This window comes from Pleurodeles waltl, chromosome 6, assembly GCF_031143425.1.
Source record: "Pleurodeles waltl isolate 20211129_DDA chromosome 6, aPleWal1.hap1.20221129, whole genome shotgun sequence".
In the NCBI taxonomy this organism is placed as follows: Eukaryota; Metazoa; Chordata; class Amphibia; order Caudata; family Salamandridae; genus Pleurodeles; species Pleurodeles waltl.
The window spans coordinates 1,088,859,148-1,088,874,970 of NC_090445.1; positions in this window are offsets into that span (position 1 = coordinate 1,088,859,148).

Consider the following 15,823-nt stretch of genomic DNA (forward strand, 5'->3'; position numbering starts at 1 on the left):
TCAAACACCTCCGTACTGATTTCAGCCGGTTTTCCATATAAAAAGGTGTAATATTCCTTGAATGCATCATTTACAGGGCCTGGTCTACTTCTGCATGACCCTTCCTTATCCAGCACATTCGTGATGGGCTCAGCCTCTCCACCCGGCCTCACCAACCAGGCTAACATTTTCCCAGACCTACCCTCTTCAGATTGTAGGGAGGCAAAGTATTTTTGTGTGCTGTGACATCTAAGTTGTTCTTCAATCTGGGAATGGTCCCTCTTTGCCTGAGTATATTTCTCATTTACTAGTGTGCCAGTCCCCTGAGTAAGTTCTCCCTCATGTATTATCTTCTCTAGCGTAGTCAGCTCCCTTTCAAGTGTGCGTCTCACTCCGGCCGATTGTCCAAGACAAAAACCCCTTGTCACCACCTTGAGGGCCTCCCATTCCGTAGATCTAGAGGTGGTGGATCCACTGTTAAATTGAATATGGTCAGTCAGGTGCTGTCTCAGGGCGTCTCTATATGCTGGGTCCTCAAGTGCTGTAGGGGATAATCTCCAGGCCGGAATGGGGGGCCTAATCTCTGCTGCCCTCCATGTTACCAATAGGGGGCTGTGGTCGGACAGTGTACGGCCCAGATATTCTGAGTGAACCATCCCACGTGCAAGGTCAGCCGTACACCCCACCCTGTCGATTCTGGTGTGGAGTCGATGAAGGCCCGAATAATATGAGTAATCCCTGTCGTGTAAGTGTTGTTCCCGCCATATATCCACTAGCCCCCAGTAGCTCATCCATTCACTAAGTTTCCCAGCTATCTTACTTGATATTGCACGCTGTAGTGGGGGGGAGGATCTATCCAAGTCTGCATCTAATATACTATTGAAGTCCCCTCCAAACCAAAAGCTCTCCTCTCCTCTGGCGGGTGAGGTGGCTCGATAATTTCTTCAAAAAGGGGATCTGGTCTTGATTTGGGGCATACATGCAGCACAGGACAATCGGTGTGCCGGATAGCCGCCCCTCCAGAATCACGAACCTCCCCTCACAATCTATGTTGGAAGCTTCTATCTCTAGGGGAACCCCTGCACGGATCCAGATCATTACTCCCCTTGCGTACGCTGAGTACTCTGTTGCGAACACCCGCCCCCTCCACCTACGTCTCAATCTCTCAGGTTCACCAGCCGCCAGGTGGGTCTCCTGTAGCATTGCTACCTGTATATTCCTCCTTTTTAAATAAGCCAGTATTTTGTGTCGCTTGGCCGGTGACCCCATCCCTCTAACGTTCCACGTTAAGAAATTGTATTCTGCCATGTTGGTGATTTTTAAATTTACATTGGCTACTCTTTGCTACTTTTACCGTCTGCTGTCCCCTGATCCTTAGTGAAGCACTGTTGTTACGCAACCATTCACCACCCCTTGCCATCCTAACTTGTAACTGCTTATCCCAACTCCCCCTCCCCAGGGCACCTCTCAAACAGTAGGCTGCCCAAAAACAGAAAAAACACCCGTGCAACAGTGCAGCATGTTTCATCTTTTAGTTGCAGTTCTCGCCAGTCCACCTGTACAGGCGAGATTCCAGTAGGGGGGTGGCCCTGCACGGAGGGGCTATTAGAGCACCATTTGCGCCCGCCCCGGGGTATCCGGTAAGCCTCTGGGCCTCAGAGGTCATCCGCAGTCTGTGGGGTCACTACCGGGGCCTGCACCGAGCTGCTCGAGCCCCCCGCCGATGACATCACAGTCTCGTCAGATTCACCGCCTGAGTCCTCCCGGGGGGTTCCCTCTCCGTTCACACGGGCCGCTGCCTCCAGAGCTGCTCTTCTGCCACTTTCTTTTTGGTTCCGGGATGGCGCCAAGCGTGGGCGACTTCGGGTCCGTCTTCCCCTGGGGGGCCGGCGCGGTCCACCCCCGGTCGGGCCCCCCCTCCTGAGCCGCTCTGTCTGGGTCCCATGAGTTTCCAGCCATTCCCATGCCTCCTCCGGGGATTGAAGAAATGTTGTTTTACTGTCAAGCATTACTTTCAGCTTAGCCGGGTACAGCAACGAATATTGTATACCTTCGTCCCTTAGGGCCCTTTTGACTGCCATGTATGAGGCACGCTTATTCTGTACCTCTACTGTAAAGTCCGGGAACAGCGTGACTTCGCCATTTGCTACCTTAAATGGGCCCTCTTCACGCGCCCTTTGTAGCAAGATGTCCCTGTCTCTATAGTGCAGTAATCTTGCGATCACCACTCGGGGGGGCCTGCCCGGCGCCAGGGGCCTCGCAGGCACGCGGTGCGCTCTCTCCAGAGTGTAGAATGAAGTCAGCCGGCCCGGTGCCACTACTGTGCTCAACCATTTTTCCAGGAATTCTACCATATTTGATCCTTCTGCCCCCTCCGGGAGGCCCACCACTCGCACGTTATTCCGCCGGCTTCTCCCCTCTGCGTCCTCAGCTCTTCGCTCTAGTCGCATCACTCTATCTCTGAGATGCGACATTTCGGCCTGGAGGTCTTTTTGTTTTGGTGTGATGTCGGCCAGTGTGGTTTCTGTCTCTTTGACTCTGTCCGATAATTTGTGATGGTCACCCCTCAAGAGGCCCAGTTCAACCGCGACCTGATTGATGTCGTGTTGCAGTGTTAACTTAGTGTCTTCTATCGCACCCAATATTTTGTCCAGGGTGTCCTGTACATCGACCTGCGATGGACCCCGCACGTCCCCCCCCCCGCGCCCAGGGGCCGCTGTGCCGTCCATGACTTTAGCCCTGTGGCGGTTCTTAGGGGACATCGATTACGTAGGAGATCGTCCCCCCCCAGTGGCGAATCCGACCACAGTGCGTTAGCTCAGGGGATCCCCCATCTAGGACTTCCGTCTCAAGCGCAGTTCAAGGCCTGCAGGGGCCGCCAGGTAGAATCTCATCAGCACCAGAGACCCGAACTTTCTCGCTCTGGATCCCCGTGGACTCGGGGCGCGTTGCGCCAGGACACGAGGCGCCACACCAGTTCGATCACAGTAGTCGCCACTTCAGGGGCCGGGCCGGTCCGGTCAGGCAGGACGCCCACTATCGACCATCCCCCGCGGTGGGCCACCGCGCGGAGTACCGCGGACCGCTCCCAACCCGTTTCGGCAGGCGAGCCCTGCCAGGCAGTTCATCCACTCTTAAGGAGGTGCTGAAAAGCGCAGCTTCGCTGTGCCTTACCCCCGGGCCATCGGCCGTCCGCCGTTACTCAGTTCCTCGATTGGCATGCTCCAGTCGGGGTCACCCCGGGATTCTCATCTCCCCAGATGCAGCTGGGCGATCCTTCATGCTCTGTGGCCCGGGGCCCTCCATGCTAGTTCTAAGTTCAGGGGCCAGCGCCCCATACGCGCAGTAGGCCACCACGGGCACGACCATCCAACAGGGGGTCCCCCTATCCGCCGATTGTCTTGCTCGGCCGAGGGTCCGGTATTTTCCTCAAGGGCGGCCCTCCCGGGGCCCGGCACGTTCCGCAGGAGTGTGCCGGTGCTCAAAGTGGGTGTCCGCTACACCAGAGGCCCCTTCCGCCAGACACAGCGTGCCGCATGCAGGGGCGGCGCCACAGCAAGGCTCCCGGCAGCCGGGCCCCCGTCAGGCCCAGGGGCTCCGGTCGTTTCTCCTTACTTGCAAGGGTGGGGCCGGAGGGCCCGCACGCACCTCCGGTCGCCGTCACACCGTCCTCCGCGGTCTCGGGAACACAAGGCTTTCCACGAACAGCCCTGCAGCAACCCCCAGGCAGGAGGGGGGCCGCCCCGTCTCCCCAGCCGCGGTCGGCTGGCTCCCCCTCAAATGGCACGCGGTCCCACGCCCAGCCGCGTGTCCGCTCACTCGCTCAGTCCGGCTTCCGACATTAACGCGGCGACAGACCCAAGGCCGAGGGGCTCGCCGGCCGCCTCCGACGGGCTCGTTCTGGGCTCCACCGGTTCTCGGGTCGCCCACACGGGTCCCCGCACTCGCTCCCCGTCAATTTGCCCCGGGGGGAGGCCCAGGATAACAGGAGAAGTTTAGGCCCCTCCGGAGCAGACGGATCAAGCGTGCGCCATCTTTGGCTTCGTGACCACGCCCCCCAGTTTATTCAAAGTTAATGAATTTATTTCCCTATATTAACAAAGCTAGCACAATATAAATGTGTCTCAACACCAAATGATAAACATAAATGAGCATTAATAGCTGTCCATAACGGCGGAAAAGATGCAATCTATGCAGCATTTGAATAACAAGGCATTCGATAATAGCAATGCAAATCACTAAAACTATAATCTGTAATGAGCTAATTGCATACATTTAGTCAGCATAACAAGGTCTCAAATTGCATCGTGCAACAAAAGGAATCCTCATCTAACCTCAAATTAGCATCGGCATGTGGGACTTCATGCAAAAACAATTTAGCAACATTAATTTAGAAAAACTCATAACTAGGGCTCTTATCAAAAATCAGCAGTTGGTTACCTAAAAGAAACACAATGCAATTGTACAATTTCCTTTCATATTTACCAATTACAATCAGCATTCAAGGAAGTCTTCGTCTCACAGGTACCGTTTCTCGATCAGCATGGGACGGGGCAAAGGGGCAAGGTGGATGGGGCAATTGCCTCACGGCGGCAAAATAAAACTACTACTTCATGCAAAGGGATCAAAGTTAAAGTCTCTAGGGCAAGAATCATTTAAAGTCTCTTTCTCTCGATTAGAGAAAGCATCAGAGTCTCTTTCAAAATGGCGTCGCAGCAAGATGGACCATAGTAGCTGCAAAGTCTACAAAATGGCGGGATGTCCAATAATGGCCGCAATGGCTGGTAATGGCTGAGTAATGGCTCGTAATGGCTCGTAATGGCAACTTTCTTCTCGTGCACCTGGTTTTTATAGACAACAGTTCAAATCCAGTAGGGTCTTCCATTGGAGGGTTCATAGGTTGGCTCCAAATTGTCCAATCAAAAACAACAGTTCTCAAGCTTTTACTTAAGCATACATTATCCTTGGAGACGGGTACGCAAGTTGCAACATTTTATACCAATTAACTCACTTTCAGAGCTTCCATTGTCCGCACCTGCAGATTGACCTTGGAGCAAAGAGAAAAATGCCAGGCTGGCACGAAACCTTAAGATAAGCATGTGAACGATCTCAGTGGAAAAGTACAGCTTCAAGCAAAAATACACGTTTATTAGCACATTGGAAAAATACGAGCATCTAAATCGTGAGACCAGGCAACTAGGCCAAAGCCTCCACTAAAGTAATGCTAAGCTAAAGCATTTCAAACAAGCAAATCATAGCACACGTTTACGATTATGGCAAATTCGTGCAATTCTAATACATCACGTTATATAAAGCACGCTTATAAATGTTGGCAAACTACTCTGGGGGCACATTTGTCCCCGTACAATCTTTATTAGTTCGGTTAAAGTCACACATGATTATTTCACTCTACGTTTATGCGCTAATAAATGTAAAACCTTCATTTCTGCGTCATCAATCCCTCCTCTGATGACTACTTGTCATCACACAAACTATTGCCACAAATTTTATTCCATTAAAATTCTGTCAGTTCTCTTTTCCTTTTAGTTCCCCTAGTTTTCGCTTTATATTCTTCTGCCATTCTTTTCATCATTTTCTCTTCCTTCCTTCTCTTAATTCTTGCCATAATCATTATTATTCCCCTTTTTATTCCCCAAATTCCAAATATACAAATCAATACTATTAATATTCCCTGTATTATTTTTAGTAATATTCCATTCCAAATTCCCCCAATCCAATTTCCCACTGAAGCAAGTCCTTTCCCAACCTTCTCCCACACTCCTGGTTCTTTCAGTTCCTTCAAGTCTGCACTCTCCTTTGTTAGATTAGCAAGCATAGTTTTAATTTTCACACTGTTGTCGGGAATATACGTGCAACAGTGGCGCGCACCAAGCATTTTGCAAACGCCGCCATCCTTTGCTAAAAGAATGTCTAAGGCAAGCCTATTTTGAAGAGTCATAGCTCTTTCCGCTGCAAGTTCAGCATCTATCAGGATTATAGCACCTGAAAACTTTGTCAACATGTTATCCACTATAGTAGACAACTTTCTTATTTTGATGGAATTCAACACAACTCCCAATGAAGGAATCATGGCTCCAAATATATCTCCTACCACAGCAGCTGCGGTCTCTCTTTTCTGGATATGATGGGATCCAGATGTCTTTGGAATCATCGATAGGTCATCCAGCTGATAAACCTTTGGGAACACTATACCCAAATAACATCTTCCCCACCATCCTTTCGGAAGACGATAATAGGCATTATACCCACAAATGTAATATACACCTGGTATGACAGGGTCAAGTCCGTTCATCATGAATGTCCATTTGGCCTTAAAGATAAACGTATGTTTACACTCACTCGCTCCTACGAAAATGTTGTCATAATAAGATTCACCTCGATATATACAAAACTTCCCTACATGCCAAGCATCTAAAGCTATTCTCCCTTGTGTTTTTATTGCGGCAAAATCATAATGATCTACTGAAGTCCTCTTACTTAGCTCCTTTTCTAATTTCGCATTCATTTGTGCCCTTCTATCATCTGTGCGATCTAAAATGCTTATTTCTACTGCAGAGAGTGAGCAGGTAAGTTTTTCCCTATGAGCGTGAGCCGTTTCAAAAGGTTGCATTGGCTCGAAAAATTCCCTCATTATTTTAGCATCCCAATCTTTAGCAATCTGGCTTAGCTGCGCTATTATAGGAACATATGCAAAGGTAACATCATAATTTGAGTAAAAATACTGTATGTTTGTCTGACCATAAAATCTAGAAGTTACTATACTACATGTAATCCCGTATGTAAGAGGCATGTGGTGATAAGTCACCCCTTCCTTTACTGATGTCGGTATCTGTGTACACACATAACAATCTTTCGCATCCATAGTCTCAACATATTCTGTTAGTAAGCGATAGAAAACGTTATACGAAAGTTCCTTCTTATCATGCAAGTGTCTCTCATCTAATTCTAGTCTTTTGAATGCGGTTAGTTCAGTGACAGTAACAGGAGCAAAAGTAGAAGCATCAATTCTCTCATTCTCACCCTTTCCACGTGTAGCGAGCACTATTCCCACTATTATTAGTACACATGCAATTATCAAGCCTATACACGCATATTTACAATATTTCATTCTACTGTTTTGTGTAGCCATGATCTGTATAGAATCAGAGAGCTAGAAGCACCTATAAAGAAACTATTTAGCAATTCAGTTACAAAGCTGAACGAGCGCAATGTTCACACAGTTTTCTTCAAGAGGCCAGTCACTTATCGGTTACCAGCATTTGTCTCAATTCGGCAATAACTCAGTCTTTATCAGTTCAGCAAGTGTCTCATCCGGTTTAGCAATGTCTCAGCTGGTTGTATCACGTTAGATTGTAGCAAGCAATGTCATTTATCACCCTTTTCAATCAACACTGTCCATAAAACTTTTCTTTTCTATTGGTATCTCTTCTTCTTCGTTCTCGAGGCTTAGAGATACAAATTCGTCAGTCCAATCGTCATTGACTGCATAGGCCCATTCTGGACCGGAATATCTCCTGTTCGGTATCCTTTTCCTTTTCAATTTTGCTTCTCTTTTCGATTCTGCCTCACTGGTACTTTCCTCTTTGGCCAAGTCTTTTCCTTCACTCGAGGTTGGTACCACGACAGACACTTCCTTTCTTTTCTCTTTTACTTTTGGCCTTTCTCCGTCGTTCAAATTTTCTCTAGTTCTTTGTTTTACTGGTGATATACTTAGTCTCCTCTTTGCACCGTGTCCACTTGATGGACTTGCGATCTTTTCTGAAGAAGTTGGAACAGTTTCGTTCTGTTCTGCCTTATCCCCTCCTTCTGGGGAATCAATCAAGTTCTCTTTTTCTTTTTCTGTACCGTCTGCTTCTGGGAAAGCCCTCCTCTGATCAGGCTCTCCTGCTTTTTCACCTCTTCCGAGCCCTTCGTCACCGTTACTTTCTTCAGACTCTTTATCACTTTCAGCTGCTTCAGGCTCTTTGTCACCTTCAGCTGCTTCAGGCTCTTTGCTACCCTCAGCTGCTTCAGGTTCTTTGTCACCTTCAGCTGCTTCGTCGCTGTCTGAGGTCTCTCCTTGGTCTTCCCCAAGTGAGTCTGTTGCTTCGTCCTCAGAGAATATTTCTCTCTCTCCTGTTTCTGCCTGTTCACTTTCAGTTCGGTTTTGCTCTGTCTCAGCGCTCAGCACTGTTTTATCAGGCACTGGCAGTTTCAGCGCTTCAACTTCCTCATCTGTGGGACACAACACTTTCTTTGTGTGACTGGCGTGAATCCAGTTGGGAACTCCCGCACACTTCACAGCGGTAGTTGTCGTCAGGATCACTTGGAAAGGGCCTTTCCAACGGTGTTCCAGACACGACTTCCTCACGTGCTTCTTTACCACGACCCAGTCACCTGCTTTCAGTGTGTGTCCTGGACCTTGGATTGGTGGCAAGGTGGTTGCTTCCACCTGGTGAGAGAAAGAGCGAACCACGTCAGCCAGACCTTTGCAGTAGTCTAACACCATATCATCTGTAATATTCAAAAGCGCGTTTGCGGGGACTGCAGGAAGTCTCATGGCCCTGCCCATGAGAATTTCGTGCGGGGACAATCCAGTCTTTCTGTCAGGGGTGTTTCTCAATGACATTAACACCAAAGGCAATGCGTCAGGCCATTTCAAATTTGTCGATGCACATATTTTCGCCATTCTTGATTTCAATGTACCATTCATCTGTTCCACCAGTCCTGATGCTTCTGGGCGATAGCTACAATGCAGTTTTTGCTCAATGTTCAGCGCTGCGCAAAGTAACTTTATCACCTCGTTATTGAAGTGACTTCCTCTATCTGATTCTAAAGAGATCGGGAATCCGAAACGTGGTATTAACTCCCTCAACAAGAGTTTTGCAACTGTAAGGCTGTCATTTCTACGTGTGGGGTATGCTTCAATCCAGTGACTAAAAATGCACACAATTACCAACACATACTTCAAACCTCCATACACAGGCATCTCAATGAAGTCCATCTGCATTCTGCTGAAAGGGCCACTTGCCCTGCCAATGTGGCTCGCGTTCACAACCGTTCCCTTCCCTGGGTTCATCTGCTGGCAAATGACACATCGATGGCAAACTGCTTCTGCAGCTTGACGGAATCTGGGGTTAAACCAATCAGTTTTGAACAATCTTATCATGGCATCTCTCCCTAGGTGAGCCTGCCCATGATAGAACCGCGCAAGCTGCGATAAGAGACCATTTGGCAAAACAAATTTTCCCTCATTTGAAACCCATAACTCATCTGGTCTCTTTATACATTGTGACTTGATCCAGGAATCTCTTTCATCCTCCCTGACGTTATTCTGTAATGCTTTAAGTTCATCTATTGTATCTACGACCTTCAAGGCAAATGCTTCAGCTGGTTCGAGTTCTGGTTCACTTATTGAATTCCATTCATCCCTGAGTAATGTACAGTTCAAGGCACAAAATCTTGCGACTTGATCCGCATATGCATTTCCCAGAGAAACATAGTCCTGTCCTTTTGTATGAGCACTACACTTTACCACTGCAACTTCGGCTGGCATTTGAATGGCGTGTAACAATTCCCTTATTCTCTCCCCGTTTTTCACTGGGGATCCTGAAGAAGTCAGGAAACCTCTCTGTGACCATAGTTGTCCAAAGTCGTGCACAATTCCAAACCCGTACTGACTATCAGTGTAAATGGTGACTTTCATCAATGCAGACAGTTGACATGCTCTTGTAAGGGCTACAAGTTCTGCTACTTGTGCGGAATAGACTCCTTGAAGCCAGGACGCTTCCAAGACACCTGTTACAGTACATACAGCATATCCTGCTTTCAAAATTCCCATCCCATCTCTTAGACATGAACCATCAACGAAAACAATTTGGTCATTTTCATCAAGCTTAGTATCCTTAATGTCAGGTCGAGGTTTTGTGCAAAATTCAGTCACCTGAAGGCAGTCATGCTAGACGTCTTCAGCGTTCTCAATTTCAGCATTTTCACCAGGAAGCAAGGTTGCTGGATTCAACGTAGTGCACCTTTTCAGCTGCACATTCGGTGAGCCCAGAATTATTGTCTCATACCTTGTTAGTCTTGCTCCAGTCATGTGTTGCGTTCGGGAGCGGGTCAAAAGTATCTCAACTGAGTGAGGGACCATGACTGTTACTGGGTGTCCCATCACTATTCCTTCACTCTGAGTGAGGCTGATACCAACTGCTGCTACGGCGCGCAAACACCCTGGAAGTGCTGCTGCGACCGGATCCAAAGTAGCTGAAAAATACGCTACTGGTCTGTTTATGCCACCATGGGCTTGAGTCAAGACAGACAAAGAACATGCATCACGTTCATGACAAAACAGTGTGAAAGGCTTTGTGTAATCAGGCATACCTAAAGCTGGAGCCCTGCACATGCACTCCTTTAATTCAATAAAAGCATCCATCTCATCTCCTTTCAGCTCAATTTGATCCAAGGCATCCTTCTGGGTCATTTTCAGTAGAGGCTTCGCTAGAGTTGAAAAGTTGGGGATCCACTGGCGACAGTAGCTCACCATTCCCAAAAACTTCCTCACCTCCCTCCTTGTCTTTGGTGGACTCATTTGAAGTACACTCGTTATTCTTTCCTTCATTATTCTCCGTGACCCTTTCTCTATTTGGTGACCCAAGTATTTCACTTTCTTCTGACAGAACTGCAACTTTGAAGGAGACACCTTGTGTCCATTCCTTCCCAAATGGTTCAGTAGGGCAATGGTGTCGGCTGTGCAGCCACTTTCTGTCTTAGATGCAATCAATAAGTCATTGATGTACTGTACTAGGGTTGACTCGAATGGCAATTCTAACGCTTCCAAGTCTTTCTTTAGAATCTGATTGAATATTGACGGTGACTCAGAAAACCCTTGAGGAATTCGACACCAACTGTAAACTCTGTCTAAGAATTTGAAACAAAAGAGAAATTGGCTGTCCTCATGAAGAGGCACCGAGAAGAATGCTTGTGACAAGTCAATGACTGAGAACCACTCAGCATCGCAAGGGACTTGAAACATTATCACAGCTGGATTTGGTACGACAGGGCAACATTTAATTATGATGTCATTTATTTTCCTCAAGTCCTGTACAATTCGGACCTTTCCACTCGGCTTTATTAGTCCCATGATAGGTGAATTACATGGACTGCTTAAAACTTCTTTCAGTACTCCCTGCTTTACAAATTCGTCAATGAGTTGGGCGACTTTCATGAGGGTGTCTTGTGCCATGTGGTATTGTGGGGTCTGGGGAAAGGTTGCATTGGGCTTTACAGTCACTTTCACTGGTTCCACTCCTTTCATCAATCCCACCTCTTTCCCTGTCATATTCCACACTTCCTTTCCGACTTTTTCCCGTAATTCAGCTGGAATATCTTCTTCAGTTATCATCGGGGAAAGGCAAATCAGAGGATACTCTTCATCGACAGTTTCCATCTCATCCCCCTCTACACTGTCCTCTTCTTCCCCATCACTGCTCGTCTGAATTTTAATTCCCTCGTTCGAACACATAATCGAACATCCCAACTTGCACAATAGGTCTCTCCCTAACAGTGCTATCGGGCTTGAGTCACATACCACAAATGTATGTAACCCTTGATAGTTACCAATGCTGACTGGTACTGGTTCTGTGATTGGGTTCGTCAGGTGCCTGTTTGCTACTCCCACCACTTGAACTGTTCTCCCTGAGAGTGGCAAATTCGGTACTTCAATGCTCTTAACAGTTGAACGTGTGGCTCCTGTGTCAACCAAGAATGAAACACGATGACCCATGACTCTTCCCTCTACATATGGACCCTTTTGATCAACTTCCAAGGATGCTGCAAGCACACAATCTCCTTCCTCTCCTGAACTTTCACTCTCCCATACATTGTTTATTCCACTCTCACTGTGTAATGGGAACTGTTGTACGGTGCCATTTGTATTCATTACCTGACCCGAGACCTGTGGAGGAACCATCACTTGCTGCTGACTCATTGGTGCCAAAGGTATTTGCATTTGCTGATTAGGTACCATGGGAAACTGCTGTTGCATTGGCTGCATTTGCGTCATCTGCATACGGGGCATCTGCATCTGCTGCGGCTGCATAGGTTGTAATCCCTGCAACTGATTTATGGTCTGAAAATTTGTGTTTGGACCTCTCATTTTCGGTCCCCTCATTGTCTGAAATGCATTGACATCATTGTTTTGCTGACCAACACCTGCACCTTCCTGCACCACCATCGGGCACTCGCGTTTCCAATGTCCGACAATTCCGCACACGTGACACGGCATCACCTTTTTCAATGCCTGCACACCATTCGGAGTCACAACAGTGTTCAAATCCGGACCATTATTTCCAAAACCTCCTCTGCCTCTGCCTCTCGCCTGTGGATGAAACATCATATTTCCCTGCAACTGCGGCTGCGGTACCTGCTGTTGGAACCCTTGCAACCCTTGCAAACCTTGCAGACCTGTCTGAGATGCTTTAAGTTGCATCATCATCACTTTCTCCTTCAACTTTTTCTGTTTCACTCCAATTTCGTCGCTACAGTATTTCGCATAATTCAACACCTCATCAATAGGTTTCGACTGCCAACAAATCAAATGCGACTTTATCATCTGACTTATCTCTGGTCTCAGCCCTTCCACAAATCTAAACACAAAATGAAGCATGTCCTTCGCCTCTATTGTTTCCGTGCCACTGTAGTTCTTGAACGCCTTCAACAACCTCTCATAGTAACTATGAATCGACTCTTTAGCCTCTTGGGCCGTTCGATCGATCTTCTGCCAATCCACATTTTTCGTGGCAACCTTCGTCTTCAAATGCTCAATCACCTTATAGTACAAGCTCATCACCATAGGTGATGGTGCACCCGTATCCCTGTCTCTCTCCGGTTCACTTGTTGGCCAACCTACAGCTCTTATGCAATCCTCCCACAAATCTGCCGGAACCACAATCTCAAAGAGAGTGTTCAGGTCTTCCCAGAGACATTTTGCAAGCTTCACAAACCTATCAGTCTGTTGATACCATTCAATCGGTTTCTCTCTTAGTTTGGGAAAATCATCCGTAAAAGACTGAATGTCGCTTCTGTGCCATGGTACATGTATTAATTTCCCCCCTGCTGTCTCCCTCATTGGTAACATGGTTACTGCATCACTACTCTGTGGTCTTTTCTCGTTGAGCTCTGGGACACTGTCTTTCCTCTTTTCCTTTCTCTTTACCCATCTGCTTTCCCATTTGTCTAAGCACCTCCACACTTGTGCACTCTGCAGCAATTCTCTAAGGTGCGCCTTCATGCCTGCTGACCTCATGTGTTCAAAGTCTGTGGTCCCAAAATCCAATCTATAGCTCCTGCTCAAGTGTTTTGTCTTGTCTATATCAACCCCGTTTTTGTCAGCTATTTCTTGCAAGCTTCTATGTACCTTGCTCACTTCTCTCGTAATCCTGGGACATAGATACCTCAGCTCTTCTTCCGAGTAGGACTCTAACCTATTCACACCCATAGTCCCTTCCACCAATTCTTGTGCTTCCATGTTCAACCTGACCCTATTCAGATAGTCTTCTCCCTTCCCACTGGCTGAGCTTTGTGTGGAATTCAGACTGTTGAACCACTGTGTCAGTTGTTGCGCGTTCAACCCCATCAGTGTAGCATTCACATCGACTGCCATTGATGGTTGCGGCAACTTTTCAGTATTCGATGACAGCGGTATCACCAGTGGGGGACTCGACCTCACCACTGTTGACTGAGCACATACGGGACTAAACTCCATCAAGGACCCAGATCCAGTTGGCAGAGCCGCTATCGGAGTTGTCTCTGGAGTGTTTTGAATGCACCTCCTTTCCATTCCACTCTGCACCATTGATCCTTGACTGCTCATACCTGAATTAGGCTGAATATACAAAGGTACCGGTGGACCTACAGTAATGGGTAGGGATATCGCATCTGCGTTCTGTCCATTCCCCATGTTCTGAGACATGTTCATTCCCAAACTATGGGTCATCATTGTCGGCATGCCCATCTGACTCCCCGTCATCTGAGCATGTGCGTTTCCCCCCTGCATCTGCTTTTGAGGCATCAAAAACTGGGTTGATTCAGCTCGTGCCAATGTTGGGTTGTGACCATTCTGTCCTCCCATTACGGTTGGATCTAGAATCATTCCCATACTGTTGTCACTGCTGTAGTAACTTGGGACCTGCGGCTGATAATTTTCTGCTTGTTTCAATATGGGCACATCTGGATATATTCTCCTCACCTGCGGTATCTGCGGGGTGAACAGTAAACTCGGGTCCTTAGATCCCGATGACGCTTCTGAATTCGGAGTTTCATTATTCTGTACCGGTGCCGGAGGGGCAGAACTGGTACTTGGACCTCGTCCACTCTCTGCATAAGGTGGTGGACGGTCGTTCAGCAATTGCATGATTAACTCCTCATCCTCTAACTCCTCTTCTCTTCTCAACTTTTCCTCGTCCTCTCTATCTTTGGAACACCTCCTGTTTGTCTTACAGGTAGCTTTCTTACCTGTCTCCTCTTCTTCCTTAGTAATTGCGGGAAACAATTTTATCCCCTGCAATACATCTGACCTCCACACCTTCTGTGCATTATCCCACCTAGCGTCCGCTAGTGTCTTTTCTACCTTTCTTATCCTGGTCTCGAACTTATTTTGCTGTTGCTGTCTAGCCATCAGTTCCCAAATCGCTAGAGCCTCAAACTGTGCTGGCCTTGGAGGTACCTTCATGTCGTACATCGCAAATCTCAAATTCTCTAGGATCCTTATATTGAATGTCCCATGGACCGGGAACGCTACGCTCCCATGTTTCTCTGTCAGCTTGTGCCATTGCTTTAGCCAAAGGCACGGAGCTACCCCTTTTTCCTCCATTACAATGTAAGCCGGTGTACCTTCGGGCGGCGTCTCCTCTCCTACGCTCGCTTTAATGTAAGACTCCCCTTTCATTGCACTCTTTAATGCTTTAAAAAATTTCATTTTCTCGTCTTTTATTTCACAAAGTTTGTAATCAATAGGTGACTTTAATTCCCGGAATACTCTTCGCTTGCCTTTCCCCTTCCAATCGAGCCCCACGGACAGCGTCCAATCCGTGCGCGACCCTTCTCACCAACCAACCTATCCCAGCGCGGCTCCTAGTGACGTCACACTCACACACACTGCGGCTGACCAAGCCTCGCGGCTTGTCCTCCTTCACTCAGCTCCTCTCATAACAACTTCTGGCATATATCGCGAGCTACCAAAAAAAAAATAATAATAATAAAACAGATCTGTCAGTTTACTACAGGAAGGGTAACACAATCGCTTCAGGACCTTAGGGATTTTTCACTAGCCTCAGCAGTTATTCCATCTTTCTCGGTCCCCACTTTCGCAAGCAAATCTGACCCGCAGACCTACTCTCAACTTGTCAATGATCCATTCTAGTGCACTTAGAATTTTGTCAAAGCCCGAAGTCGAAGTTTTCGTTCACTCCCTTAACACACGTACCGACTCGTTGACCACGCCCGATCAACCTACTAAACCGACCAGACCACAACATAAAACAAGTGTCTCATACACTTTTCAACATACTCCGGAGTCTCTTGACCTCGCAGGGCCCGTCTCAACAACAACAACCACGTGGACCTTTTTCTGCACAAAGCGCCACACGCACATGAAGTTCGACGACTTCCCTACTCTCACACTCGGAGTCGCACCTCCGCTATTTTCTATGAAGTTCGACGACTTCCCTACTCCTACACTCGGAGTCGCACCTCCGCTATTCTCTAAAATCCTCGCAACCTTTTCACACAATCTGCGGCAATAAGATGTGCAAGCGCAAAATCCTAACTTCACTCATACCATCACTAG